The 15,678-nt window shown below is 34.7% G+C and overlaps 1 pseudogene across 1 annotated transcript; it reads right to left on the reverse strand.

The window, feature by feature from the left end:
* Positions 1–1,723: 1,723 nt before the first annotated feature.
* On the reverse strand, positions 1,724–5,789 carry LOC143549789 (protein MALE DISCOVERER 2-like; annotated as a pseudogene). The gene is made up of 12 exons (XR_013138200.1): positions 5,673–5,789; positions 5,447–5,579; positions 5,256–5,327; positions 4,998–5,141; positions 4,101–4,244; positions 3,922–4,017; positions 3,467–3,846; positions 3,079–3,263; positions 2,865–2,997; positions 2,446–2,600; positions 2,186–2,369; positions 1,724–2,090 (listed from the first exon to the last, which is right to left on the reverse strand). The product of XR_013138200.1 is annotated as a protein MALE DISCOVERER 2-like (transcript).
* Positions 5,790–15,678: the final 9,889 nt, after the last annotated feature.

The following is a 15,678-nucleotide window of genomic DNA, read 5'->3' on the forward strand; positions in this document are numbered from 1 at the left end:
ATAAATATTCTGTATTACCTTACAGAATTTCTCCACATATGTAGTTTATGTAAAGAACAAGGTATGCGATCTTTCCATCCAACTGTTGATGCAGAAGTTGACATAGAAATGGATATGTCGTGATGAAAATTACAAAATTAGACGGTCATGTTTAGGTTTTTGACTTATTGTTGTTCTCTACATTCATAATCTGGAAAGAATGGTAAATTTGTTATTGATTTTCTTCTCTTTTTTGGGATTGAAAGGCAATACCATCTGCATGCAATGACATAGAAATGGGTATTTTTTGTGAACGGAGCATTGAAAGTACAAAAGTAAGTTGTAGAAAAAGAGAAAAACTGTTATTAACTTTGATAATTTTCATGATTCTATGTAATGTAATATGTAATTTCATTCTATGAGATGAAATGAAATTATAGATTTATGAATTATTTGGCCTTTTTGTGTTTTTTGGATAATGGTAGTTTACTTGCATATATTTAGAATTTAGATCACATTATTGGTCATTGGGGACTATGGCATGAGTACCATATATCATGTGTAATTTAAAGTAATTTGGTCAATCAAGCCAAGTTGGGATTGTTTATTTTTATCAATTTTATGAACCAGCCCGTGTAGTACACGGGTTCTAACGTACTTGGTTATATGTAGGTTGACTTATGTATTCTATTGTAACATTGTAAACATATCTTTTACCATGATAATGAAAATTATTAGTCCGGAAGTAGAGAGTTTAGCACGAGTGGTTCGGATGCACATTGTAACCAAGTTCTTAATATGGAGTTTAGCGATGGCGATCTGGTTAAACCGGAACGTTCGATTGGGAGGGACAAGGCAAAGAGAAAGGGACCAAGATCCTCTTCAACGACGACCCGAAAATGGTTTTTATATGATTCTGCAAGTTTTAGACAGTTGCAAATTGAGAGAATAAAAATGAGGCCAAAAATAAGTGATGAGGCAGTCGAGATCGAACGGGAAAAAATCCGTTTAATGAAGACCGAGCGGAGAGACGAGGCCGAGCGGAAAGATTTCGATCTCTTATTCACGGAGAAAAGCTCGACTTCACATTGACAATGAAACGAAAAATTAGCTAAAAATATAACATAAATTTATAAGTTTTTAGATTTATTTTTTATTTATTTATGTTTACTTTTTTATTAGTTTTTTTTTTCTTAGATTTTTAGTTTATGATTTTTATTTTTTTAATTAACGTAATCATTTTCATTGTTTAAATTTATGCATTTTAATTTATTTTTTAAATATTATAGTTTTAAAGATATATTTTAAGTATAAAAATTGTATTAATAAAAAAAATTAGAAAATGAAGAATGAGGAAATAGAGTATAAGCTATGCATTGGTTGAAGGGTGTGAAGATTGATATTGAATGATGGGGAGAAAACTAGCATGGTGTAGACGTGACGAGTAAGGAGAATGGTGTTGAGGGGTGTATGCCTCTTAGCCTAAGAGGCTACCACAACCCTTGTGTTATTAATTAGTCATTTTACTGCTTTTTTAAAAGCATTTTAACTACAAAGCTAATTAAAGCGTAAAAACTTGCTAAAAAGCATAACTTATTACTACTTTTTGGTAGAACCACAATTTATTTTCACCTAAAATTCACAAATCTTGCATTTTCAAGGATTTGAATCCACTATCATACTCACAAAAGAGCAACTTAATGCTAGTTATATAAACGAGCTCGAGGCCTAGATTTTTGTTCCCTGCAAGTTTCTAAATTGTGTGTTGCCTCTATATCCAATTATAGATCAGAGGAAAATCAACCAAAAACTGAATCAAAAAATATATCTAAGTTACATTAGTTTTAAGTTGTTCCTTCTTTTATAGATAAAAGCTCTAGTTCAGCCCACCATAGAGGAGACAGTCTAGGGATTCCTTGCTCAGGTGAAACCCTAAGCACTTCCCTAAGTTTTGGAATTATTTCATTTATTCTTGGTCTTTGGCTACCATCCTTTTTTATACATTCTTGAATCACTTCACACACAATTTCTAGTTCATTCTGCTTGAAAGACTTTAAAGTTGGATCAATAATATGACTGATGTTTTCTTTCTTCTTCAAAAATTGTTCTGCCTGTGGGAAAAGAAAATTCGAAACCACCGTTAATTAATACTCAGCAACATGAGAAACTATAAAATTTGATTAGGAAGATGGCTTTATCAACTTACCCAAGTTACAAGAGGTTCTAATTTGTCCGGAGTTTGGTGCTTCCCAGTTATGATTTCAAGCAATAAAACACCAAAATGGTATATATCTGTCTCCGTATCATTGTGTGGTGAATGTAAAGACTCATTTGACTTTGATTTCTTTGCTTTTGGGTAAAACTCTTTCCAGAAAATTCAAATCTGCAATCTAATAAGGTGGAAGTTTTTCATTTCCAGTTTAAATGATAAAAACTATAATTAGAAACTGATTATTTAGTAGTTACTTTGGCGGCATAATCATCGGTTAGATAGATCATGTTTGGATCCAGATGCTTGTGCACCACCGAAGGATCCAAGTCATGCATGCACTGGAGACAATATGCAACTCCCATAATAATTCTTATCCTTGATCTCCAGTCAAGATGCTCGAGTTCATGAACTGTCAATAAATAAAAAAACATGTTTCATGTGCAACTCCCATAATAATTCTTATCCTTGATCAGCAGTAAAGATAATCTGATTTCAAAAACGGATCTGCCTTATATATAGCAGATTACAATCCTAATTGATAAACATACTAACGACTTAATTAATAAGATAACTACATAACTTGAATAATAAAGACAAAACTCAGACTTTAAATTATCACTTCAACAGTAATGAATTCTCCACTTGTTTATACTACATGCAATGTCAAGATTACCGTGAAGATGCTCTGAGAGTGTGCCGGCTGGGCCGTACTCAAACACCATCATTCTAACAAAGGGTTGCTGCTCCGCACAATAACCAATTAGATTAACAAAGTTCTTGTGGTTCACGCGTGATAACATTTCAATCTACAAGAATATAAGAAAGTTAGCTTAAATGATACTTCTTTACATACAGTATGAATAAAATTAGGGGAAAAAACAAAAAACCTTTTTGTGGAACACGGCATCTGCACGTTTTGACCAATCTTTGAGTGTAGTAATTGTGGTCGAAGCAACACATATTTCAACTCCATTTGGTAATATGCCTTTAAATAGCACACAACCATCAATTGTATCTATAATATTGCTGAAATCCTCACATGCTGTTTCTACCTCTCCCAAATCTGTTTCCACTCGGGCAGTTTAGATGTTGTTTTGAAAGCGATTAGGTGACATTAAATAATCAGAATCTATAATCAGGTACATTTATACAGGCTAAATGAGATAATGTTTGGATGTGTTTTTGTTGTCTCCAGTTATGAGAAAAGTTAAGAAATATGCATAACTACTCACTGAACATAAGACTTGCATATCAATTAGTAGTAATGAAAATTACCAGTAACAAATGCTTTCTGCAATTGTCCACTAAGAGCAGACTTCCATGGAGCCATAGTCTTTACAACTGGATTTCTAATCATGAAACATAGAGCTATAGCACTAAATAGAAAAAAAACTCCACAAGACACTCCAACCATAATCAACCACGTGTTTGTATTAACATGAACTACACCACTAGAATCCGAGTCAGTATCATCAGATGATGGAGCGTCAGCATCTTTGAGTTTATTGATTTCGATTCTGATGGAAGGAAAAGATCTAGACAACATATTTTCAGGCTGTTCGACTAATTTACGGTTTATAAAGCTTCTATCTATGTGTAGATTTTGGACTATGTCTTCATCAACATAAGAATTGTGTGATATGCCCTTGCTGAACCTGAATGGTAGAAACAGAAAAAATTGTTAAAAAAATCATAACAGTTGAGGTATAAAATTTGGTTCTTTCGCTTACAGTTGAAATGGTTTGAGATAACTAAGAGTAGTTTCTTTAAATGGGTTTAGAGTGGAATCTTCATTCCTAATGTGATTAAAATTGCCTTGCCAGATGCTGCAATAAGTAAAACATCATCAGTTAATATTTATAAGTTGCAAACTTAGCCTATAAATTAAAAAAAAAAAAAATCCTCTAACCATCGCCCAAGTTTCTTGTTTATAAATCCAATAACATCTTTAACACTGAATGAAAAGTTTGGCACAAAAAGAAACTTGTACAGGAAATTGAGGTTCTCGACTTTTACGGGGAGATTTCCTTCAAGGTCATTGTCATAAAGCAGCCTGGAATTGGCAGAAATAACTGAAGTCAAATGAACATGTTTCTCAACTTCAATTTTATCCGGAACTCTATATATTTTCCAGAATAATTGATAACCATATTGAAAAATATTGCAAGTGCAGATAAAAAAAAATCTTGTTGATAATTTTCTATAAAATCCATATTAATTTGGAGTCTTGAGAATAATAGATTTGACCTCAAAAGTCAAAAATCCCTCACTTAATGGAAGGCAAGTGAAATTTACACTCTTGAAAGATCTAGCCAAACCCATAATCCAATTATATACATGTGAATTCTCCATAAACCATTCAAAGATCACTCAAGTAATAAACATGACCACAAATTATATCTGAATGAAATGCAATGAAAATCAGGTATGCCATAAACAAAAAAAAAGTAAAAGCTATCTTCAAACACAACAGTTGTGATCTTCTGACTTCTAATCACAAAGATATCATTACAAAATTTGTGATCATTGTATGATTTTGCTAAACATTTTGAACAGCAATTCTTCTTTTGGGTCTTTTTAACAATTATATAAACCAACAATTTTTAAATTTAAAGGATTTTGATTTACACTTGAGTCAAATATAACTAAAAGCACTTATGGGCGCCTACGACATTATACTCAACCTCTTGTGGAAACTCTGCACGTCACCTCAGCTGATGCGTTTTATTCAGCCTCAGTCGCCTCGCCGCACATAAGACGTGTTTTTAAAATCAATTAAAACATCAACTAAAACTAAACCACTTACAAAAAGTTTAGTGACTGCAATTTTCTTATCTCTGGTGGAATATTTCCAATCAATTGATTATCCCTTAAATCCAGTATCTCCAACATCTTGAGTTCACCAAGCTCTTTGGGAATAGCTCCAGAGAAATGGTTGTGAGAGAGAACACTGAAAATCAATGTAACACAACATAGGAAATTTGCTAAAATCCTCAAATGAATCCTTACATTTTAAATTTCAAAATCCAATATTAACATAATCGTTTCATTGTTAGACACTCACAGTCGTCTCAAGTGAATGAGATTGCCTAACTCAGGAGCAAGTACTCCTTCCAAAGATAGTCCTTTTAGATCACTTCAAGAAAAATATACAAGTACATCAAAACATGTTTAATTTAATACATGATCCTTATAAAAATATAAAACACCTAATGAATATCGCATATAATCAAAGATGATATATGAAGGAATTACAGATCATGAACACGACCGAAAACACAGTGAACATGAGACCACGAGAACGGATCATGGTCATCTACATTCCAGCTTTTAAGCGCCCCATTTGGATCATGAGAAACTCCTGCTTGAAAATCTAATAATGCCAATCGTACAATTTTAGTTCATCATAGCAATTAAAACAAACAAATCCCAGTCGCCAAAAACAAAAGAAATTCATTTCTGAAAACAAAGATAAATTTACCTTCAAGATTAAGCGAAGAACACCCATGAACTATAGCAAGAATCAAAATCAAGAATAGAGAATATCGAATTTTATTTGTCTTCCATCTACCCCCCATTGCACTTATAATTAAATCTTGTGACGCTGGATGCAGCAGTTTTTTCTGCCAACACCCCGCCTTTGTACCGCAGGCTATCCGGATGAGCCAGCTTTCTTTTGTGACAAACTTTCTTCTGAATAATCAATTATTCAAAAAAATCTAGGAAAGATTTGGTCTTAAAAGATTAAGCATGGGATTAAAAAGTGGATGAATCAAATATAACCAAGTACCAATAAAGCTTACCAAAAATTAAGGCCAAAGGAACAATAAATTGTATGTTTTTTATTGGTTTGCTATCTTATGGGGCTAAAATGAATTATAAAACAATCTTTTCAGGAAGAAATGTTTGTGCAAATAAAGTACACCATAGAATGTAAACAAGAAGAAGAAGAAGATGATGATGATGATTGTTCATATCATTGAAATAGGAAAATGATAATAGAAATGAAATGAATTCTTGAGAAAGAATCAAGAAATATGAATTATTATTTTGCCGCCCTTTTCAAGATGATCTCAGAGGAAGAACCTCTTTTCGACCATCTGAAAAAAGGGGGAAAGAATCTTCTTCTTCTTTGTTGTTTGTTTGGATATTTCTCTGATTATTCTGCCCCCAAAACTGTAACATCAAACAAACATGGCTAACATTTTTTCCTGTCCTTTTGTTTAGTTTCTATGATCTTTTGGTGCGTCTAATTTTTTTTCCCCATTTGATTTAAAATAATTGTTATTGTTTTAATGTTAGCAAAGACCTGTTTTTTTTTTCTAAAAGGTAATCTTCATTTCTCCTTGTTTTAAGGACATAGCAAATAATATATCTTATTATTTTATATCATTATATTCTAAATCAGACATTAATATGAAATCAAATTTTTATTTTTCATAAAAAAGGTATGATGTATATCCCTATAACTTTGGAAAAAGTCAATTATCGTATTCCGTTAACATTTTTTATTTGACAACCAGGATATCTAACTTTGGAAAAAAAGAAAAAAAAAACATAAACAACCCCAAATAAGAATAAGGATCGGCCCACAAGGCCTCATTGTCTTTGATATCCAGACAATAACTGGTCTCCTATCTTCATTAAACCAAGACCAAAACTGGAGAATGCGCCTCCACAAACCCAATAATCTCCCCTTATTAGGATCTAGTATGTTCTAGCACTTCACCTTATGAGTTGTTGATATAAGAATGACTATTTTTTTATTATTGTTCTTATTATACATTAAAATGACGATACTCAGGGATAGAAGTAAAGTTTGCCTACATCTCACATTCCCCAGACCCTACCAGTAGCTTAGCTATGGGTGGGATATACAGGGTATGACTGAATCGTGTATTAATTATGTGCATCATGAACTAGGGTGGGGTTTGTTGCTTATACGCAAGTCCGTTGCAGTTTTTTCATATCTCAAATTTTTATTCCTGGATTTTCTCCATGTGGATATAAAACAGATCTCAAAAACCTAGAAAATCACACTTCAGTCTCTCTTATAAAACGTCAAGATACAATATTTGAATAAATACAATAGCAATGGGTTTAAGATTGGAACGAGTAATCATGGCATTCTTCTCATTTCAGATATTTGTGTGTCCGGAATTGTTGAAAGGTTTCTTACATCCATGACTGCCTTCTGTAAACACTACATGTTTGAATAACAACCCTTTCTCATAACTAGGATTTTGATTTACTTAATTGTGTTTTAGGATCGACTGAATAATTGTATTAGACTCTTGGACGTGTATTGAGTTGTGATATATGGAATCATAAGTTAAGCCCAGGCAATAAATTGATTTTGTTCATTATTCTCATGTTAACAAGTGGTAACTCAACTTTATGAAATGTGTGCAAATTCATGATTAGTGAATTTGCATGACACTAAATGAAAGTTTATTTGGAAGACAAGTGGGGCTAAAAGATCAAGATGGAGTAAAGAATGGAAAAAAAAGCAAAAATTCAAGAAAAACCACACAATAAGTGTCGTGTGGACTACACTTGTTGATCACGTAAACACACCGACGACACCTGAATAAGCAGCCGTGATACGGCCGTATGATGTCATATGGGTCGTATCCATATATACGAAAACCCCTAGAACTTAATATATTTAAAGAAATAAACGGTTCCAAAGAAAAAAAATCAATTTCTATTACTTCTAACCACTGTTATATGCAAAAGATGGGAAAAAGTAGCAATCTTTGTGATCCGTTTGATCATTTGGTTGGCAAGTGTGCCGGTTTTTGAGACTTGAAGGCTTTAGCACCATTTCAGGGTTCTGTTTTTCATCATGTCTATGTTTTATCTTCTGTTTGTATTTGTGTTTAGGACCATGATTAGCTAAAAATTGTTTATCACTTAGGTTAACATGAACTTTGACATGTTTTGACGCCATGTTGGTTGATTTTATCAATGAAGCTTAATTGGTTTTAGTGGTTGTGTTTTGTTGAGGTTCTTGGGTTACGACCTTGGATTTTGGTCTTGTTTTAGTGTTTAAAAGTGTGTGTAAAATTACTTCAGGTTAATTTAGTCATTTGGTGCTTCATACTTGTTGAAAACGGTTTTTTGTGAAGATTCGTGTTAAACAATGTTCTTTGCGATTTGGTATCATTAGATACTTGATAGCAATCTCATTCGCATTCGGATTCAAAATCGCATTAGGAAATTACAATCGCATCTGAGTATTCGCATTGACAGTTCGCAATCGCACCATAATCGCATCCTTCCATAATCGCATCTACTGTTAGAATCACATTGCATTTGTTTCGCAAACGCATTACTGTTTATTGCAATTGCAATTCACCATACTTAGAAATTTCAGAGTTTTCCGCTGATTTCAAGACTGTTTTGATTTGGTAATTTCTGATTACTTTAAAGATGCCTTATGATTCAAAGAATTTGATGAAGAACTTCTTGATGCTTGAAAATGAAGCCGAAACCGCTAACAAAGCATCTAGACTCTTGAGCTTTGAGAGCAACTTTAAAGATTGGAAATGGAGGTTTAAAAAGTTTATTAGAACAAACGACTATGGGATGTTCAGGTCTATAATAAATGGACCTCATAGAGCTGTAAATGTGACTGACGGTGTTGAAGTTGCTGATCCCCCTAAAGCTCTCGCATAAACTGATTTCCAAAGATTTCTTGAATATAAAAAGGCATATGATTATCTCAGTATGTGCTTATCCACCACAATCACTCAAAGCACCAGAGAATGCACAACTGCAAAGGCACTTTGGGATGCCTTGGTTGAGAAGTTTGAAGGGAATTTGGATATGAGGGACAGTCGAAAAGAAATGTTGAACGGAGAATTCAATATGTTTAATCGTGTCCAAGGCGACACGGGTACATCACTCATTAGAATATTGGAAGCTTTGAATACAAAAATGAGGAGTGCCAGTATTATTCGGGGGATGTCTAAAGTCAACAAGAAGCTATTAAACTCATTTCTTTATACTTGGAACAATAACGTAACTACCACAAAAGAACTAAGGATATGAGCACAACAACTCTGATGGATTTAATTTCTACCATCAGATCATTTGAGATGGATGACAAGCTTCGCATGAACAACCACATCAGTTCTCTAAATCAAGTCGGTGTGTCCATAGGTTTAGGGGTTGGAACAGCTTTTCTAACTCAATCATGCCTGATTGTTCATGTTGTTGATGGGGTAAAGGGGGTTCAATCTGTAACTCAAGCTGAACCAAACAAAGCCTTCATTTCATCTGCTGGTGCATCAGATTCAACAACACAAAACTCTGTTCAAGATTTGGTAAACCAAGCAGTCAACCAAGCTCTGAAAGCTCATGGTGTAAACAATCCTTCATGCAGTTCAAGCCAAATCCTCACTTCAAGTTGATGATTGTCATATTTCACTGTTCCATGCCTTTATGGCATCTCATGAGGAACCGTTGAAAGGAAACCTCCTACCACCATCCTTCATATAAGGTGACCTGCCTGATATTAACGAACAAGATCTTGAGAGGATGGATATCAAGTACCAAATGTCTATAACAGTTCATCTAGCCACAAACTTCATCAAGAAATATGGGAAGAACAATAATTCGGTGCAACTAGCAGAAACAACAACATAGGGCTTGGCAAAGACAAGCTTCATTGTTACAATTGTAATGAAACGGGCATTTTGCAAGGGAGTGCACAAACCCATTAAAGCCTGCTGGTGACGTGAAGATTATGGATGTGACTAAGGGTGACAACAGTAATGGTTCTGGAACTGGGGGAAAAAGAATTGTCCAAAGCAGTTCATCAGGCCAAGGATTCCAAGAATTGGTCAAGGAAGCTCCAAAGTTAATAGAAAGCCTCTGCTTACACAATTGGGGGAATCCTCTGAGCCTAACTGGATGGCTCAAATGGGTAAGCTAATGCTGCCTATGAACTTTTCTAGGATGGCGTTCGTGAATGGTTATGAAGCTGAGACGAGTGCTGCAAGAGGAAGTAGCCAAGCAAACCCAGTCATTTCCAAGGTACATACACACCTATACTCACAGTTATGAATAGATAAAGTAGAAAACTATAGAGCCCATAATGCTAGATTGTTAGAAGAACTAGTTGGTCTTAGGTACCAAAATCAGCAGTATATGAAAGCTGAAAAAAGGTTTACTAATAGAATTAACACTCATCATGATGGCATGGCAAACTTACATCTAAAGTTATTTGAAGCAAATTTACAATGTTATTCTCACAAAAAACGAGTAACAAGTTTAAATGCTAAAATTGAAGAACTTGAGCTTGATCTTTCCAAAACAAAGATAACTATAGATAAGTTTGAAATGACATCTAATAAGTTAAATGTTATCATTGGTTTAGAAATGGGAGTCAAAAAAAAAAGAAGGGTCTTGGTTATGAATATGATGTTGTTCGACCACCATTTAATCATAACTATACACCCCTACCTCATTTAAGTTTTAATACTCCTCCAGAAGACAAAATGTTCTATGGAATTGGTCATGTATCAAAACCTAAAATATTTGTCCCTGGAGTATCTATGACTGTTAATCCAATTAGTGAACCAGTAAGTCTAAATAGTTCATCTTGTTTAGCGGATAAGGAATCATTGGTAGATCGCATGATTTGTGATACGAATGGAGTTTTAAATTTACCTTTTGAGTGTGATGTGAATTCAAAACAATCAAATGTCAACTCTGTTTGTACTGATAATAATTCTGTTTCCATGCAAAATACATTAAACTCATCTGTGGATATTAATGTTAATTGTGACAATTTTGATGTTGTCATTGCTCATGATATTTTAGAGGAAAATGTTGATGTTATTTTAGATGTGATTGTGTTGAATTAGCTAATGATTCTTGTCTTGAAAATTCTGTAAATTTAAATGAGAATGTTGATATGAACATGCCAAGTTGCTCATCATCAAGTTCTAAGAATGAGTATAATAAATCTAAAAACAAAGTATTTGAGAATGTTAATCAAGCTAGTATATCTAGTAAATATGTTTCACCTAGCAAAAGATCATTTTCTCAGCCAACTAACCATATAAAGAATCCTCAATCTTACAACTTTACTAATAACAACTACTATGGTCATAGACAACAAAATTATGTTGAGTCTTATTACACAAATGCTTTTGATGATCGTGGTCAGAAATCAGGATGCAAACACAATCATGATCCATTCTTTCAAAGATCACATAATCCTCACTATCACCAATCTTATTATTTTGATGAGTATTATGGCATTCAAAATAGTAAATGTTGTTTTGTGTGTGGAAATCCATCTCACCTTGCAAGACTGGTTCAAGAAACAAAAAGATATGCAAAAGTAGTTAATCAGTCCTGATCAACAACTGCTAGTAGCTTGAGGTCAAGGACTAATCAAACTGAAAGTGAAACCAATGAAATGGATGCGAGATCTAAGGTAAATAAAAATAAGAAAAAGAAAAAACCTTTTTGGAGAACCAAAAAAGAGAAAAGAAAAGGAATCTAAAGATGGGAAAATCAGAGTATTGTGTTTTTAAAATAAAGAAAACAAATTACAAAGTTGTTAAAAACAAGGAACATGTTTTTGCATGGGTTCCTAATGACTTCTCTTCTTGTGATAACTCACCTAGAAGTAAAATGTTTTCAGGAAATAAAATAAAATTTGGAGATTTTGTTGTTAACCTTTTCGAGACAATTTTGTCTTGGGAATCCATGTCTGAATAATTACTGATGGCGTGTAGGGTCAGTCAAGGAGGCCCGTCAACATTATTTGGTACTTAGACAGTGGTTGTACCCGATATATGACGGGAGACGAATCCTTGCTTTTTGGCGTTCAACCGTTCGAAGGCGGATCCGTATCTTTCGCTGGCGACATGGGTGGGAAAATAACAAAGAGAGGAAAGGTCTCAAACAGAACTTTAACTTTTGAAGATGTCACTCTCGTTGAACAAATCAACCACAATCTACTCAACGTATCCCAAATTTTTGATAAGAAATACTCTACCTTGTACACAGAAAATGAATACTTTATCTTAAAACAATGTTTTAAAGTCCCTGAGGAATGGATTCTGATGCACACTCGAAGGCATAATGATGCTTATATACTAGACATGAGAAGTTCGCATTCACGACAAACTGCCTCATGTTTGATATCTAAGGCCTCTGAGAATGATTCATCACTTTTGCATCGATGTCTCGGTCATGTCAACTTTTAGAATATGAACAGACTTGTCAAAGGTGAGCATGTGAGGAGTTTTCCTGTTAAAACCTTTTCAACTATTGAATAATGTATTTCATGTTCTAAATGAAAATGACACAAACTCCCTCACAAACCCAAAACTGTTAATTCTATAGACTCCATTCTTCAACTATTACACATGGATTTATTTGGACCAGTTCATCCATTGACGATAGGCCGAAAATCCTATTGTCTTGTTGTTACTGATGATTTTTCACGTTTCAGCTGGAGTTTTCTTTTAGAATCCAAAGATGAAACTACCCTATTCTTGATCATATTCATGATACTCGTTGAGAATCAGACTGACAAAAGAATCAAGTGAATTAGAAGTGAAAATGGAAAGGAATCCAACAACCAAATGATGAATGACTTCTGTCATTCCAAGGGAATTGAGCGTCAATTCAGTGCCCCATACACTCCACAACAAAATGAGTTTGCTAAAACACCTAACAGAACTTTGATTGAAGCTACAAGAACAATGTTATCAGACTTAAAGTTGCTGATCTTTTTCTGGGGCAAAGCAATCAACACATCATGCTTTGTCCAGTTGCATGTGTTACTCAATAAGCATATGAAGAAGAATCCATATGAAGCCTACTACAAAACCAAGCTGCAAGTCAACTACTTCAAGACTTTTGGATGTCCATGCACTCTGCTTCACATAGATGCCTATTTAGGTTCCAAGTTTGCTGAAAAGGCAGATTGGTGTTATTTTGTCGGATATGCTTCCAACAAAACCGCTTATCAGGTTTACAACAAAAGGGCAGGTATGATGGTGGAATCTTTCAATGTTGACCGGCAAGATCCTAAAAAATCATATGCTGGCACTAGTTCAGATTGAAAGTTCAATTATGACTACTTGTTCAATTAGTTTCGTGTTCTGACTACCCCTTCAGTTACTATTGCTCCAACCTCAGCTATAGTATCCTAGTCTACATTAATTCATGCTCTTGTAGATAGTTTGGGTCGTGTTGATGTGTCTGGTGGTCCTCAAATTGGAAATGTATTACATGTAGCTCCTCAACTAGTTGTAGCTAATCCAGTTTCTCAAGCTATAGATACAACCAATGTATTTCTTAATGAAGAATATTTTGATTCGAATTCTTATATGTCGCAGACAACATTGATCCAACTCCCACAAAGCCTGTAGTTGATTTTCAGTTAGAGCCAAGTGTGGTTGAATCGATACCCACACCTCTTTCCGCTGAAAATGAGGCACCTGTCACTGCTAAAGATGGTGTTGCAAATGAAGTTCCCTATGATGCTTCAAACACTACTGATTCTAGTCCAATTCCAGCAATCGTAGTTCCCTTCATGTAAGACCTTTGGGACGGTCCTATTGCTTTAGAACATGTGGTTAATCAACCAGAAGAAATTCAACAAGCCACTAATATTCTGACCAATACCCCAAGAGTTTCCCACCCCATTGATAACTTGACCGTTGAGCTACAAGTGGATCTGATTCCTCAGATGAGCATTCACAGATCACACCCCACTGAAAAAATCATTGGTTCTCCGTCTGTCGGCGTCCAAACAAGGAGCAAGTTTGGGACTATTAACAAATGTCTTTTTGCTTGTTTTATTTCTCATGTTGAACCTAAAGATCATTGTGTTGCTCTCAAGGAGAACTCCTGGGTTGAAGCTATGCAGGAAGAATTGCTACAGTTCAAGAAGTTAAATTTTGTGGAGACTTGTGAAGAAGCCGGAAAATAAGAGACCAAACGGTACTAAATGGGTGTTCAAAACTAAGAAGGATGATAAGGGTGTGTTTATAATAAATAAAGCAATATTAGTGGTACAAGGGTTTTCACAACGTGAAGGTCTTGTTTATGATGAAGTGTATGCTCCCGTGGCTAGGCTTGAAGCTATTCGTATCTTCTTAGCTTATGCATCATACATGAACTTCAAAGTGTATCAGATGGATGTGAAGACTGCTTTCTTGTATGGAATAGTGAAGGAAGAGATTTATGTCTAGCAACCATCAGGTATTGATGATCCTGATTGTCCAGACTATGTCTACCGTCTTGACAAAGCTCTCTATGGTCTTTACCAAGCACCTCGTGCTAGGTAGGCTACCTTAGTAGAACATTATTGATATGGATATAAGCGAGGTGTTCTTAATCAGACACTGATCTTTGTCAAACAATTCAGTGACGATCTGATCTTGGTCCAAATGTATGTTGATGATATTATTTTCGGATCAATGAGTGATGATTTGTGTAGACAGGTTTCAAAGGTGACGCGGAATCGGAATCGGTTTGAAATGAGTTCTTTAGGAGAGACGGCATTCTTACTTGGCTTACAAGTTTAATAGGAGAATGATGGGATTTTGACTCATCAAGAAAAATACGTCCATGAAATTGTTCAGAAGGTTAGGTTCAAGGATGCTACTCCTTTTCCACTCCGATTGCTACAAGAATAGTGTTAGCTTCAGATCTATTGGGGAAGTCAGTCGATCAACACCAATACAGGTCTATGATTGGCTCCCTAATGTATCTCACAGCAAGCAGGTCGGACATAGTGTTCCATGTTTGTCGGTTGTGAGATATCAATTAGATCCTAAGGAGTCACACTTAACTGCTGCCAAACGTATCTTCTGGTATCTCAAGGGAAAGCCTCATTTGGGTCTTTGGTATCCAAAAGATTCTCCTTTGATGCTACATGCTTACACTGATAGTGATTATGCGAGCTGCAACTTAAATCGAAAGTCAACAATAGGAGAATGTCAATTCTTGGATGATTGCTTGATCTCTTGGCAGTGCAAGAAGCAGGTCATCGTTTCCACCTCCACTGTTGAAACTGAATACATTATCGCCTCCAGCTACTGTTCATAAGTGATTTGTATCCAGCATCATCTGCTAGATTATGGTTTGAATTTCTTTAACACCCCAATCAAGTGTGATAACGATGCAGCAGTTTGTATTGTCAAAAACCCGGTCCAACAGACAAAACATATTTGCATCCAAATGCATTTCATTCTTGACTGTTATGACAGAAAACTTGTCAATATTGAAGAAGTCCACACTGATTACAATTTTGTAAATCTTTTCACTAAAGCCTTCGATCGTGCCCGATTCGAATATCTTGTCGAATCGCTTGGAATGATCAGTTTTGATTAAAATTAAATATCTATCTTTTTGTATATAAATTTGTAAATATTTTCAAATAAGTCACCAATTTAGAAGGAGAAAATGTGTTCATGGAACTCACCCAAAAGATTTTCCTTTTTCTT

Source organism: Bidens hawaiensis, unplaced genomic scaffold, assembly GCF_021521415.1.
Source record: "Bidens hawaiensis isolate Kalapana, Puna unplaced genomic scaffold, B.hawaiensis_p1.1 tig00015777_1, whole genome shotgun sequence".
NCBI lineage: Eukaryota > Viridiplantae > Streptophyta > Magnoliopsida > Asterales > Asteraceae > Bidens > Bidens hawaiensis.